This window comes from Diospyros lotus, chromosome 10, assembly GCF_014633365.1.
Source record: "Diospyros lotus cultivar Yz01 chromosome 10, ASM1463336v1, whole genome shotgun sequence".
Classification (NCBI taxonomy): Eukaryota; Viridiplantae; Streptophyta; class Magnoliopsida; order Ericales; family Ebenaceae; genus Diospyros; species Diospyros lotus.
This window is the reverse complement of record NC_068347.1, coordinates 3,145,354-3,158,905: the sequence shown is the minus strand read 5'-3', so window position 1 is coordinate 3,158,905 and position 13,552 is coordinate 3,145,354. Positions and strand designations below refer to the sequence as shown.

General features: G+C 35.3%; 2 long non-coding RNA genes across 3 annotated transcripts; both read left to right on the top strand.

Moving 5' to 3' along the window:
- Positions 1–13,170, top strand: LOC127812174 (uncharacterized). Of its 2 annotated transcripts, none has more exons than XR_008025831.1 (7): positions 1–568; positions 2,623–2,864; positions 2,941–3,148; positions 3,240–3,332; positions 3,417–3,518; positions 12,416–12,778; positions 12,911–13,170. It is a non-coding gene; the product is annotated as an uncharacterized LOC127812174 (long non-coding RNA). The 2 variants fall into 2 exon arrangements; XR_008025832.1 differs by lacking the exon at positions 1–568 and adding an exon at positions 2,116–2,538.
- LOC127812176 (uncharacterized) lies at positions 6,053–12,332 on the top strand. The gene is made up of 2 exons (XR_008025833.1): positions 6,053–6,430; positions 11,100–12,332. It is a non-coding gene; the product is annotated as an uncharacterized LOC127812176 (long non-coding RNA).
- Positions 13,171–13,552: the final 382 nt, after the last annotated feature.

Sequence of the window (13,552 nt, the reverse complement as noted above, 5' to 3'; positions counted from 1 at the left end):
TATGAATTAAGTTTTACACATAATTAAATTTAATATTTTTATATTATTTAAAAATATAAATTAGTCAACAATATTAATTTTTTATTAATTTTTTATATTAAATTATGTATATTAAATATAATTACTTTAAACCTCACAGTTAAATAATTAATTAAAAAATAAAATAAATTATTTAACTGAAAAATACCAAATTCCCTCCCCCAATTTCCCATTACCCGCTCGCCTGCGCCGAGGCACTCCCAAATTCCCAAATTCCCTCCCCCAATCTTACTCTCTCTCTGTGAACCCTTCTCGATCTCTGTCTCTCCTTCTCCCTCGCGTCGCTAGCCCTCGCCCCCTCGCTCGCTCTCGCCCTCCCCTCACTCGATCGAGGTCGCCCTCGGCCGCTCGCCCGCGCGTTGCTAGCCCTCGGACCCTCGCTCACTCTCGCCCTCTCCTCGCTCGAGCTCGCCCTCAGCCGTTCGCCCGCCGTCGCTCGCCCTCGAGCCCTCGCCCACCGTCGCTTACGCTCGCCCTTGGCCCTTCGGTCGCCGTCGCTAACTCGCTCTTGCCTCTCGCAGTTCCTCAGGTTAGTTCGATTTTAATATAAGAGAGAAGATCTCTTGGTATATTAATTGATTGTCTTTTAAGAGTCCTGATATTTGTTATTGTAAGACTTGCCTAATTTTGTCCCTGGAAAAACTAAACGAGGATGTTTAGTCAAATCATCAAATCCATCGATCTACAGATGATTAATGATAGTATAAAATAAACATGGTTTACCCTATATAAGAATTATACCGATGATTAGGTTCTCACTTAAAGCTCAGTACCTCTCACTCAAGTGGCTGTCCAACTGTCTTGCTCTTGTATTTTATGTCCATTTGATGTGGACCTGGTGTTGTTTGGATATGGCCTGCAGATTATATCCACTCATTCATACCATACCCAGCCACACACACATATGTATGTTTGTCTTTTCTTAAGTTGTCATTGTTTTAGGATGTCAAATTCATTTTCAAAATGGTGTTTGTTGAATATGAAATGAAATGTGAGAAACACAGTTAAGGTAATTTGGATAAATGAAAAGAGAAACACAGTTAACTCTAGATGATTGGGAGCCTCCCCCCCACTTTGGTAAAGAACGGCTGTGAAATTATGGTAATGTGTCCTTCCTTGCCCCATCTATAAACAATACCAAGAAAAACAAAGTACTCTTAACTCAGTGTGATTTGGCTTTCTTCTTTTCTCTCTAATTTAAATGATTGTTTCATATGCTGACAAATGTTAGCGTAATGGTGGGTGAAAGATCGTAATATGTTTTGTTTTTTTGTCTTTCATCATCTCTAAAAAAAAAAAACTCCTGAGTTTTACATTTAGTAACAAGAGATTATAATTATCTCTTTAACGATTAAAATTTTTGAAGACGAATTTATATACAAATATATTTATATTATATATAAATTATGTAATTATCCCTTTATTTATTTTACCTTTCATTTTGTTTTCCTTTATCTATACATGCATGTTTTTCTCATTTATAAAAAGTTGCAGCCATGATTAGGAAGAAACGTCTAAAAGGTACCAATAGAGAAGTGGTAACAACAATATAATAAGCAAACACATCTATTCTCTAATATGTTTTCGTGTTTGATCAAAATTAGATGTATCCTAACAAAAATAACAATCAAAACTACTTGTAGCTATATTAGAATTATTTTATGTTACTAGAGGTTGATGCCCTTCGACAAGTAAAGAAAAAAGAAACAAAAATATAAACATATCTTAATTACAGTCTGTGGGCTTTGTTTGCCAAATACTCAAATAGGTTATCAGCAATAGGCATGAAGTGAAATCTTTGCATCACTCACAAAACTTTGACCACCAATACCAACACCCATATGGGCACTTATCATGATTGCTAACTTTATACTCATATATCTACTTTGCCCATCTCTCTCTATCTCTCTCTCTCTAAAATCATGTGCATAACAAATTAAGAAGTGGGCATTGCACAAAGATATATAGCAGCCCTGCTTATTAGTTCACTTCCTTGGTTGTAAAAAACACTTTTAAAATCATCTAATCATCTAACGGTCATTACACATTCTTAAATTGAACTCTTAAATGTAGAAAATTATATTGCATTTTACGTCGCTTATTATTATGTTTCTCCTTCTCCTTTATTTTTTTTTTTTTTTTGCTTTGCTTTATCTTTACGTGCATGTTTTTCTCATTTATAAAAAATTGCAGCCATGATTAGGAAGAAACGTCTAAGAAAGACAGGCATTACTGATTTAGGTGGAGATGCCTCACTTCCCACACATGCTTCAGCATCATTGTCAGCTCCACCACAACCCCCAGCATCATCCCCAGCTCCACCATAACCTATAGCATCCTCCCCAACTCCACTGCAACCTCCATTATCTACCCATGCCCCATCACAACCTCCAGGATCTAGGCAGACTCCATCAGAATCATCCACCCCACATCTATCTCAGGATTTTCCATCGATAGCCTCATCTACATCACGCCATTACTGGACAGTTAATGTGATATGTATGCACAAAATATTTAAATTGCGTGTAATTATTATATACTTGCATTAATTATTAAATTACCTATATGTATTTTGATTGACAGATGAACAGGGAGTTATAAAATAAGAAAAACTACGGGTTAAGGATGTTTGGCTGCTTGCACATGGAAGGCGTGTCATGTTAGAGTTTAATGACACGCTCCAACCCATAGGAGATACAGCGGGACTATTTGGAGGGATTTTAGGGGAGCTAGCTTCTGATTTTGTCGCTTTTCCTGTCAATTACGAAAGCTGGCATAAAGTTCCCAACGCATATAAAGATGAAATTTACAAAAATAGAGTCATGGTAATTATCTAATATTTGTTGTTTTGATATATTTTTTTGAATATTTTGTTATAATTAACATTGTTATTTTTTGAAGGAAAAATTTAATGTTGACGAAGGATATGTGAAGAATTTCATTTTGAGAAACATCGAAAAAAAATGGAAGGATAATAGATGCAAGTTATACCACGAGTACTATGATCCCACTATTGGTCGAGAGGCAAATCTTGTAAAACATCCACCGAAAATCTCACAAGACCAGTGGGCAAGTTTCATTGATTATCGTGCACGCGAAAAAAACTAAGGTGATGTTACTAATCTTGCTTATAAGAGTACTACTCTTTATACAACTAAATAAGTATAATTCAACTAATGATGTTCTTGTTGGATATCTAGGAGATGTGTTTACAAAATAGTGAAAATCGATCCAAATTGACAATCCCACACACTGGAGGATCAAAGAGTCTGGCAAGAAAAAAACATGAGATGGTAATATTATAAAAATTTATCCTAAGTATGAATTTTTCATTCTAACATCAACTAACATTTATGTGAAATTGTTCTAAATTATAGGAAATTGAGAGTGGTCAGCTAGTGAGTAGGGGTTCATTATACATCGTGACACATAAGAAGAAAGACGGATCTTTTATGAATGAAGGAGCACGAACTATAAGCGTAAGTTTTGACACAAACTTAAACTTTACTTTCAAATTTATAATGTTTTTATAGTGTTTGTTTCTAGACACCTTTTGCTTTTGTTTCCCAGTTATATCGTAATTCTTAGACCTTTTGCTTGTTTTTATGTCTTTGTTTATTAGAGTCTGAAATTGGTCCCCTCTTTATATTATTAATTTGCAAACATAAAATAGCAAACTATAGAAGCAGAAACTTACCACAGCCCTATTTTGTAGAAGAAACAATCCTATCTTGGTTCTTAACAGAATTGTTTCCAGCTGCTACTTGAATTAGCTATCTTGTCAATTTGGATGAAGTAATGCCTTTCTTGCAGTTTGACTGATAGCATTATCAAGGTTGGGTAATTGGATTATGATATGATTATACTTTAACTTGCAAGTGATACAGACCTCAAGTGCGAAAACCTAGTGTACATTAGATAATTGGTTAAGATAAGGTGTAGTCGATAATGTTTTATAATGTTCTTGATGTAGAACATACGACTTATGTTGACAATTTAATTATGCATGTTGGTATGAACAAATTGCTACTAAGATGTAATGCATGTCAAAAATGGAAAAAATAAAATATGATCTGATCATTTTATTATTGGAAGGAAATAGTATTTTGAGTTCCTTCCCGGCCAAGTTGTCCTTCAAATAGTTTTTTGTTGCAGAAACACTGATAAGAACCAACTGTAGAAACATGTTCTGATGAATAGGTCCTTAATACAAAGTGTACTGTAGCAAATCTTAAGTGCTACATTTGTGCATGTTTGAGCAACTTTGGAATAATATCATTTTGTTGCTCTTTGTCACATCTCAAGAGAAAATCGTCAAATGTAGGTTTGACACTAAAATACACCTTTTTAATTGTCTTATTAAGTCCTGGCTACACAAAACTTTGAGGCATCCAAAACAATACCAACTCCTCATTGAATTCATAACCTTTAGGAAATGTAGAACAATAAGCAAAGCATCACTTTAAATGAGATGAAAGATAATAATAGACTAGTATTAGAGCAAAGAAGAATATTAATGGAATGCAACCTTTAGCTACCCTCACTTTTAATACATTCTCCCACTCCTCAAAATCAAAAGATTGGAATGCAAAGGACCCGCAGCTAAAGGCAACCTTTAGCTACATTATGTATTTTAGTGGACTTGAGGATGGAACCAAAGTCAAAAAATCATCACCCTCAAGGATGGAACCAAAGTGGACTTGAGGAGTGTCCCTAAGTTCAGGGAGATTGCCAAGTACTGCCTCTCCATGGCTGAGAAGCCTGCGATTTTAAAGGAGACTGGGCCTAAGGGCTTCTGATGAGATGAGGAGGGTTTGATTTTAGTTTGTTGTAGATTGCTTATTTTCAAACAGGTATGTAAATTAGTTTCCTTTGTTGCCACTTTAGTGGATAATTGAATCCTATGTTTTCTCCTTTTCGAATTCTAGTTGTAAAGATAGTTTCATTGGAAGTCTATTAATTACTACCATATTTGATTTGACTCCTATGTTTTCTCCTTTTCAAATTCTAGTGGTAAAGATAGTTTATTAATTACTATCATACTTGATTTTGCTTGTTTTCTTTTGTACGAGGCCGGATTGTCTACAATCCCAACGCATGGTTTTAGCTACACGAATTCTAGATTGTCAGTTGTTTCTACTTACGACCTTATCTTTTGTAAGGCCTTTATAACTTATATTATATCAAGTGTTTTGTATCAAGTTTTTCCTGTTCTTTCTCTATCTATCTCTTTTCCTAGGTATTTGTTGCCTCTATGAGGTGGGGCTTTTCATGTTACCTGGAGTTCCTAATATTTGTAATGTTCATTTTCTTCTGCCCCACTAGCAAAGGTGGAGGGTGAAATTTATTGTTGGGGGATGGGGAAAAGTTCATGTATAAATAAAGGGGAGTTGGGGGCTATCAGATTTGTGTCTTATTTTTACAAAGTAATCACATTTTACTTTTTCTTTGGTATCAAATATGGGAGGGCCATCCTTACAAAGACTATAAATAAATCCTATCCTATATAATGCGAGAGTCAAGAATGGGAAATGCCAATAAATGTTCCTACATACATGTAAATATGCATGCACAAAACATCAAATATGCTAATGTGCTTTGCTTTTCGTTTTGGTTGAAAAATCCACGATCCCGACATGGAGTTAGAGTATGATTCTTTTCGTGCTCAACAAAATTTGGTGGCATTCACTTCCACATGATATAAAAAGAATGTCTAATAACAAGTCAAACATATATGCTACATTGTTCAGAAAGTTCTTTCAGGGGCTTTTGCTTGCACAATATGTTTCTAATAACATGTACATATGCACCTAAAAAAACCTAGACAAATTTGATTCATAACTTGTATAAATATATGAATGCCATGATATGTGCATAACTCTTGAATTCTCCTACATAAGTTTCTAGATACATGTGAAACACATGTAGAATTATCTAGATAAATGCAACAGGATTGAAGACATCATTAACGAGGTGTATGATGCTACATACTTGTACAACTCTCTCTCTCTCTCTCTCTCTCTCTCTCTGAGACAAAATAATAAAAGAGAAAAGGGGATGTGGCTTATCAGAAACCACAATCAATGCTAGGAGAAAGAGTAAGAAAACAGTAGGCAAACCCACACAACACTTACCCAAGAAGAAGGAACTTGAAGAGAATTTGCAATCGATATGGTAAATGGGATCCTAAAAGCAAGTGATTTTGCAGCTTTGACAAAGAAGCGACGAACAGTTCTCTCACTATGAAGTAGTTGCACAGGCAATTGTCAGGAGATTTCTAGTTAATAAAACAATGAATGAACTTTCCAACCCCTTCGGCAGAGGCATTAGTAGTGTATAAATAGACAACAAAAATGGACACTTAAGTCTCTTAGTAGAACGAGGGCATAAGGTGAAGGCTTTAGGATAGAATTGAGAAGTATGGACAAGAATATGACAGGAGAGCAGTTCAACTTCTTAACTTTTCAGCAAAAACAACGTTTGGCTTATATAGCCATTACAAGAGAAGTCTAAAAGACAAGTAAATAAAGCATTACATTCTCAAGATAATTTAAATTAATTAAAAGACTTTTGGATCTTCCAGAATGTTGAACTTGGGCTTGACGAAATCTTTAAGCAATTTTGATTTAGAGTTCCAACAATGCCTCCCCTAAACCAAACTTGCTTTTCATTCCTAGACTTGCTGCAACTTTTGAGAAAGCTGGCCCTCCAAGTGGTTTAGTAAAAATGTCAGCCTTTTGTTCACTGGTCCTGCAATACTTAACAACAACAACACCTTCATTCACAAGCTCCCTCAAGAAATGGTACCGAATCCGAATATGTTTTGTTTTTCCATGAAGAACTGGATCTTTCGAAATTGAAATAGATGAACTGTTGTCACAGAACAAGGTTGTTGGACCTATTTGACCATGCTTGAGATTCTCCAGAATACCACGTAACCAGAGTAGATGACATCCTGCGAAAGAAGCAGCAATATATTCTGCTTCTGTGGTAGAGAGTGCAATCATTGGTTGTTTCTTTGAACACCATGCTATTGCTCCACTCCCTAGATCAAAAACATAACCTGAAGTGCTTTTGCTATCATCAATACTTCCTGCTAAGTCACTGTCAGTATAGCCAACAAGGTTAATAGGCACATTTGCTTGATAGAAAATACCATAGTCAAGGGTTTTTTTCACATATCTTAGGATTCTTTTTGCTGCCTCCCAATGATTAGAGAATGGTTTCTCCATAAACCTGCTAACCAAACTTACAGCATACATAATATCGGGCCTTGTAGCTGTTAAGTACATCAAGTTCCCAACCAAACTTCGAAACATAGTTGAATTAACCAGTTTTCCCTTACCATCTTTGCTCAATTTCAATCCTGTGATACAAGGAGTTGAAACAGGATTTGCATTTTCCATTCTGAATTTTTTTAAAACCTCTTTTGCATAACTCTCTTGGGTGATAAAAATTCCATGTTTGGATCTATGAACATCAATTCCAAGGAAATGATGTAATTCACCCAGATCAGTCATTTCAAATTCATTCTTCATTGAGAGCTTAAAATCATTCAGCAGCTTTAAATCATTACCAGTGAAAATAAGGTCATCAACATAAAGACTTACAAATATGAACCCTCCATGTGGACTGATTTTGGTGTAGAGAGTGTGTTCCAATGGACATTTCTGAAAACCATTCTTCTCGAAGTAAGAATTGATGCAACTATACCAAGCTCCTGGTGATTGCTTCAGCCCATATAAAGCTTTTCTCAACTTGTAGACTTTATCTTCTTTTCCTTTTTTCACAAAACCAGGAGGCTGTTCAAGGTAGACTTCTTCCTTTAGCACACCATTTAGGAATGCTGATTTTACGTCCATTTGTAAAATCCTCCAATTGTTTTGAGCTGCAAGAGAGATCATTAATCGGATTGTATCAAGCCTTGACACAGGAGCAAAAACTTCTGTAAAATCTTCTCCTTCTTTTTGCTTGTACCCCTTTGCTTCAAGCCTTGCTTTATGTTTGTTGATGGAGCCATCTGCATTCATTTTTGTTTTGTATACCCATTTAACACCAATGGGTTTTTTATGTGGAGGAAGATTTGTAAGCTCCCAAGTTTCATTTTTTTCAATAGCTGTTATTTCCTCCTTCATGGCTTTTTTCCATACTTCTTCTTTATTTGCATTATCAAAAGAGATTGGATCTTCTCCTGCATAGAAAGCAAAAAATACAGAATCATCATATTCAACAGGCTCTGTTGAATCTAAAAGCTCTTGTACACTTCTCATTCTTCTTAGAGGACTTGGAGAAGATGTATGTGAAGATTCTGATGAAAAATTTGATGGAGTCCTTGGTGAATAAGAATGATTTTCTTCTTCTGAATCTTTTTCTGTGGTTGAAGGAATGTCTAGCTCAATTGCTTTTTCTTTTGTATCTTCAAAACTTGAATTTTCATCAATACGAACATCACGACTTATCACATCCTTTTTGGTCTTTGGATTATACAGCTTGTATGCTTTGCTTCTCTCACTGTATCCAACGAATATGCATTTCTCAGACTTATCATCAAACTTGTTTCTTTTTTCCTGTGGAATGAGTGAGTAAGCAACACTTCCAAACACCTTTAAATGTTGAATATCAGGCTTTCTTCCATACCAGGCCTCATGTGGTGTGCAATCTTTCAAATACTTTGTTGGAGACCGATTAATAAGATAACCTGCACAAGAAACAGCCTCTGCCCAAAATTTATTTGGTAAATTTTTTCTTTTAAGCATACATCTCATACTTTCAACAATAGTTCTATTTTTTCTTTCACTTACACCATTCTGCTGTGGTGTAAAGCTAGCTGTCAACTCATGCCTTATTCCTTGTTCTCTGAAATTTTTTTCTGCTTCATTTGAAATATACTCACCACCGCGGTCCGTTCTCAAGGTTTTGATACGAAGCCCAGTATAGTTCTCAACTTCTGCTTTAAAATCTTTAAAAACTTGAAATGCTTGTGACTTTTCTTTGAGAAAGTAAATCCACACCTTTCTTGTGAAATCATCAATAAAAGTGATGAAGAAATTGCTGCCACCAAGAGATTCAGTTGGCATTTTTCCACAAATGTCAGAATGAACAAGTTCTAAAGGCCTTTTAGCTCTCCAACTTGATTGTTGTGGGAATGGATCTCTGTGTTGCTTTCCAAGTTGACATGCTTCACAAATCTCTTCAACTTGGTCAATTTTAGGCAGCCCTTTAACCATCTCCTTTGTTGATAATAGCTTCAAACTTCCATAATTCAAGTGCCCAAACCTTTCATGCCATAGCTTGGGAACATTTTTTTCAGCAGCAGCAAAACAAGATAAATTTGTGGTCTCAAGTTTGAGAGGAAACAAGTTATTTGAGGCCACAGCAATTTTTGCAATAACTTGATTTCCTTTTAATATAGTGCAAGCATTATCATGCATATGCAAATTATATCCTTTCTTCATAAGATGACCAGCACTAAGCAAGTTACTTTTCAAACCCGGAACAAAATAAACCTCAGACATTTTCTCAACATTTCCAAATTTTGTTTTAAAAGAAATCTCACCAACAGCTTCAATTTTATGAGTACTAGCATCACCAATCATTACTTCACCGTGATCAATTCTAGATAAACTAGAAAATAATTTTTTGTTACCTGTCATATGTTTGCTAGCACCACTGTCAAGGAACCACACTTCATCATCCGTGCTGTCATGAGAAGCAAGCAACAGAGTCTCTTCATTCTTGCTTTGATGAAAGAAACCTGTTTCATGTTTCTTGTCATTTGCTTGTTTATGCCAGCAATCTGTAATTTTATGTCTAGGCTTGTGGCAGTAATCACATTCAACATAGTGACTTTTCTTGTCATCTGCTTGTTTGTGCCAGCAATCGGCAACTTTGTGTCCGGGTTTATGACAATAGTTACACTCAATATATCCGCGTCCTCGGCCTCTTTGATAACCACGATCTCCCCTTCCTTTTTGTTGAAATTTTTCATTACTGTCATTTTGATTACTATCATTGTGCTGATTATTTCTTCCTCGTCCACGAGAACTCGAATCACCACGTCCTCTGAAATTTTTGCCTTTGCCTCGATTTGATGATTCCCGACCTCTTGTAGTTGTAACTTGAGATTTAAGAGCTTGGTCCGGTTGTTTCGATGAGGGATACAACAAGTTAATCTTTACTTCATGGGCTTTCAAGATTCCTTGCAAATCTTCCAAAGTTAAGCTTTTGAGATCTCTTGTCTGTTCAATGACAGTAACCAAGCTAAAATATTTTTCTGGAAGAGAACGAAGAACCTTTTGAATAATCCTTAGATCATCCAAAACTTCACCATTTGAGGCCATTTGATTCACAATAGAACCAACTGTTGTAAAATACTCTGCAACACTTTCATTTTCTTTCATCTCCAGTTTTTCAAACTCTGATCTCAAAATCTGAAGCCGTACATTTTTGACTTGTTCATCGCCTTTGTAAGCCTTTTGCAGAATCTCCCAAGCCTGTTTTGATGTTTTTGCTTTGCAAATTTTCTCGTACACCACTTTTTCTATTGCGAGATTAATTTGATTCAGAGCATTTGTATCTTTCTTTCGGTACTCCATCAAAACTTTCTTTTCAGCATCACTCGGTGCTTCTTCATTCTCAGGTTCAACAAAACCTTTATCGATTATATTCCACAAGTCGAATGCTTTCAGCCAAACTTCAAATCTGCCGCTCCAATAGTCATAATCTTCTCCATTGAAGATATGCGGAAATGGAGTGGCTATATTTCTTGTTGCCATTTTTTTTTTTTTTTTGAAACCTCTGATACCAATTGAAGGCTTTAGGATAGAATTGAGAAGTATGAACAAGAATATGACAGGAGAGCAGTTCAACTTCTTAACTTTTCAGCAAAAACAACGTTTGGCTTATATAGCCATTACAAGAGAAGTCTAAAAGACAAGTAAATAAAGCATTACATTCTCAAGATAATTTAAATTAATTAAAAGACTTTTGGATCTTCCAGAATGTTGAACTTGGGCTTGACGAAATCTTTAAGCAATTTTGATTTAGAGTTCCAACATAAGGACTAGGAGATCAAAACTGGAAGTTAAGGATTAAGACTGGGTAAGTGTTAACCAACTGAATTTTGGAACAAAATTCAAACTGTTACACCTTGTCACTTAACTGATGGGAATATTAACATTGCATAAGTCCCAAGATTGAAAGGAGATCAAGGAAGACCGTGAGTCGGACTCTTCCATACACCCAAACTATAAAAGAGTCCAGTTCACTCTCGGGCTTTAAGATTCCTAACTTAGAATGAGGATCAGTCTTTAATGTTGCAGTTATCTTTATAGTTGCAAAAGATGTCATGGTCATTTGAATTCATTTCTAAAAATCAAAGCCTCAAATCTAAGAAGATATGCTGCACAAAGAACATCTCCCCATTCATGACATCCATTCACCAATTAGGCATGCAAATCCAAAAAATTAATCTTCTGACTTGCAATGGAAAAAGAAAATATTGTTGCCTGCAGGGCATTAGAGTCTTCATTTCCATTATGGTAGGAAGCCTCATCTTTGAATGTGTGAAAACTTTTCTTCTACACTTAGCCAAAAAAATACTCTTCTATTTATTCTTGTTCCCATGAAGGGGGGATGTGCACCTGAAAAGTATTGGGGAAACAGAATAGCATTGGGTTGAGCACAAGGCTCAGGTGAATAAGTTTTGGAGCACATTACATTCATAGTGGATTGATTCCCCTTTCAATATTATGGTCAGGGAACTGATTTCAGACTAGCATCAAAATTCTCCCTTGAGCAAGATTCTTAGTTATATGACTTCCGAATGGCAGTTAAATTGTTGGTTATTTCATTGGATTTGAGTAGCAATAAAAATTAATCAACTTCCATTTGTTATGAATCATTAGATGTAGAGGACGGTCCTGTTGAGGTCTGTTGAACGTTCATATTCAATTGCTACACTGCGTAAGGGCAGCAATGCGTGTTTGATGATGAACATGATTAGTTAAATTGATTGTGTTATCTATTTTGTCTCCTTTTTTGGTGTTCCCTTACATGCATCATCTTGACACTAAGTAATAGATATGCATTTGTTGTCTAAGCTCTCGTTCCAAAAAAATGTCCTCTTATAATGTAAGTGCCATTGTTGTGTAATCAGCTTGATGATGGCCATATCTTATCTGTCAATTCATTTCTTTCACTTCACTTTGTTGTAATGTTCAAAATTTATGACATCAGTTGATTTCCAATTTGATAGGGGAATTTTATGTCAAGTAAAAAAACATCCATATTTATATAGAAAATTTTTTGTGAGTTGATTTGCTGGTGTTTTGTTGTAATTGATATTGATATTATTTTTTAATCCATACATATACAGGACAAAATTTTTGACATTGAGAGTCAAGGCACATCTCCATAGTCAGTCTCCTTACATGATTCACTTGCTCAAGTGCTAGGAAAAGAACACTCAGGCCGAGTCCGAGGTTTGGGATTTGGTCCGAGTCCAGATCAAGTTTTTGGGACCGTTAGTCAATTGAATGGGAGATCTTCGTCTTCCAATAATACCAGTCCATCATATCAAGAACAAGTGAACTTTTTGACAGAAAAATTACAAACTAATAAACAAAAGGTTCAAAGTTTAGAGTCACAACTGCAAAATTTTCAAGGTGTAATGAGTTTTCTTTTGACAAACGTTGTGGCAAATATACCACCTGAGATTGTTGCGATGCTCAATTCAATGGTATGTTAATTCTAAAATTATTAATTTTCATTTTTCATTTTAAGTGATTGTTTATGTTTTATGCCTACAAATACTTTTAAGAGTATGTTTTTATATTTTGTATACATCTAATACAATTTTAATTATTTCAAGTACCAGATGCAAATAGTGGACAAGCTTCACCAGCGGGAAGGCGGTCTTCGATATCTAGTCATAATGTTCATGATCCACCACAACCTCCAGACCAACAAAATTGATGTACTGTTAAAATATTTGAACAACTTGACTTCTAAACTTTTTAAATTTCATTTTGATATGTAAGTCTATTTTGATTGGACTTTGATATGTTACATGTTTGGATATTTAAGTTGGAATCTTTGTAGTTTGTTGATTAAATAGATAGAGATATTGTGTTTGTGAATTTGGTGTATTGTGTTTGTGAATTTGGATATTTATGGGTCGTTTAGGTGCGTACATAGGTAATCAGGTTGGTCCTTTAGGTACACAGGTATTTCAATAAGCAGGTATTATTGAATATAGCGGCAGTTTTAAAACCGCCACTATAATTTAAAAAACAAGTTCATTTAGCGGCGGTTTACAAACCGCTGCCAAATGAACAGCGTCAAGAAATATAGTGGCAGTTTTCACAACCGCCGCTATATTTTTGTATACTAGTGATTTAGCGCCGCTAAAAAATTAAACAATAGCGGCGGTTTAAGAAACCGCGGTAAATTTTGAATTTAGCAACGGTTTCAGAACCGCCGCTATTGTTTAATTTTTTAGCGGCAATTTACA